Genomic DNA, 2,500 nt, shown 5'->3' with positions numbered 1-2,500 from the left:
TGGGCTGGCCGCACAGGTGTGATCTCGAGGAGCATGGAGCCGAGGAACACGACGCAGGCGGGCTGGCCGCGCAGGTGTGATCTCGGGGAGCATGGAGTCAAGGAGCACGACGCAGGCGGGCTACCCGCGCAGGTGTGGTCTCGGGCAACACGCAGCCGAGGAGCATGACGCAGGTGGGCAGGCCGCGTAGGCGTGGTGGACTCGGGTAGTCTACGGCCGAGGGACACGGCTTAAGTGGGCAGGCTGCGCTGAGGTGGACTCGGGCAACACGCGGCCGAGGAGCATAGCGCAGGCGGGCAGGTCGCGCAAGTGTGGTCTCGGGCAACACGCGACCGAGGGAAACGGCTCAGGCAGGCAGGCCGCACTGAGGTGGACTCGGGTAGTCTACGACCGAGCCGTGTAGATATAGAAGGGGGTTAGGCTGGAGCTTGTTGAATCTCATATTTTGATGATGAAACTAATTGATAATTGTGTTTATGTTTTAATCTGCATTTTGAGTGACGTAGGATGCTTCAATTAGGATGAGACAATTAAAGCAGGAAAAATCATGTTGTACCGGAGGAACATGTTAGAAGATTGGACGTTGAGCCAATGGATCGGTCGACGTATCGACATAAGGCTTCGGGTCATGGACTTGGGCCTCGGGCCAAGAAGAGCGGGTATTACACCAAGGATATCGGAGTTGCGGAGTCAACTAGCCGATTGGACAATAGGCCGCAGGAGAGGACGATGCGTCGAAGAATCGGATGAAGCGTCGAGGGACCAATGACATGCCGGACAACTTAGTTAATTGCTTAGGATTAATTGTCTCGATCGAAGTTTTCTTTTAAGTGTGTAGGATTAACTACGATGAAAGAAAGACATGCAACAGGAGTTGCGCCAGAGTCAAGACTATGATCATGTTGGGAGTTCGAGAGCTCGACGGAAGTTCGGACGGTCGTCGGAGGTTCTGCGGGAACAAATCCGAGAAGTCCAGGAGCTTGCCAAAAGAAGCTCGTCGGAACTCGCCAAGTGGATCGTCGCAAGTCCAGGAGTTTGCCGGAAGTCTGTAGGAGCATCGCTGGAGGTTCGTCGAATGTTCACCGGAAGCTCGCCGGAAGAAGCGATTGATGCACCGGAGCAAGTTGCAGTAAATGTCTTAAGAAATTCGTAGTTAGCACGATGATTATGTTAGAAATGGGAGGTGATCCCATTAACTTAATCTTGGGGCAATTGGGCCCTTGAAAGACCCAAATTGGGCCCAATGGATCAGCCCATTCGGACCTAGATTACTTGGCCAGAGGTGGCACCACGTGGGTCGGCGGTGCCACCGCTTGGGTCGGCGGTGCCACCGCCCAAGGCTCAGTCTTCGAGCTCTGGCTGGGCGGTGCAACCGCCCCAGTTAGGTGGTGGCACCGCCTGAGCTCGGTCTTCGAGCTCTGGCAGGAGGTGCAATCGCCCCTGACAAACGGTGGCACCGCCCAAAGGCTCAGTCTCCGAGCTTTGCCAGGCGGTGCAACCGCCAGACCCCGGAATTCCGGGAGATGACAGTTTTGAGCTCCAAATTCAAACTGGTTTAGGGCCTATAAATACCCCTCTCATCTCTAGTTAATTTACACAAGCACAGAGAGCAAAAAGGGAAAGAAAAGCTATAGAAATCAGTTGAGAAATCCCTCCTCTAGCTTAAGTGTTAGAATTCTATTTAAAAGAGGAGAGTGAGTGCTTATAAGGGTTGTCTCCTAAACCTAGTAAAAGGAGAAGAGGGGTGTAAGAAGGAGGTTGATCTTCGCCTAGTAAAGGAAGATCGTTAGTGGATGCTGGTAGCCTCGACGGAAGAGGAATCGGAGGAGTGGATGTAGGTCACGATTGACTGAACCACTATAAACTCCCGTCTTCTCTGGTTTGCATTTTGTTTCCTGCTATTACCTTACTGCAAACCCCTTCAATAGCTTACTGCCTTCAATACATTTACATATGCTTTCAAGCTAAGTTTCCGAAATCGATTTTATGTCGGAAACGGTTTTTTTTATCATACGAGAGATTTGACGAAGTTGATGTTTTTATCTGCTGCACTAATTCACTCCCCCCCCCACTCTTAGTGCTCTTGATTCTAACATAGCTAACCGCGAGTCGAGAGGCGGTTAGGTAGATACTGAGCCTTCGCTCGGAAGAGACTGAGGTAGGGCCTAGATTCCTTTTATGAGGACTACATCGGATAGCCACCGTAGGTGTTTGACTTCTTCTACGGAGCCCGCTACCAAAAGTCGCTCCTTCTCCTCATGGCCACCTAGGCCTCTGCCGCGATGTACTGGTTAGCCCGCTGGAGCATATCTGGACTATGGTGGGGGGTCGCTCCACGAGGGACCAGCAGAATCTGGAAGGTCGCAAGCCTATCATAAACACCTGCACTAACAAAGAGGGATGAGCGTCCGACAACCCCCGGATTTGTGTTGTAAAGCGATTCACAAAATGGGAGAGAGGCTCGTCCTCCCTCTGGTTGAGTCCGAGGATAAGCGCCGCG

The sequence above is a fragment of the Musa acuminata genome, chromosome BXJ2-9 (assembly GCF_036884655.1).
Source record: "Musa acuminata AAA Group cultivar baxijiao chromosome BXJ2-9, Cavendish_Baxijiao_AAA, whole genome shotgun sequence".
In the NCBI taxonomy this organism is placed as follows: Eukaryota; Viridiplantae; Streptophyta; class Magnoliopsida; order Zingiberales; family Musaceae; genus Musa; species Musa acuminata.
Note: the sequence above shows the minus strand (reverse complement) of the source record.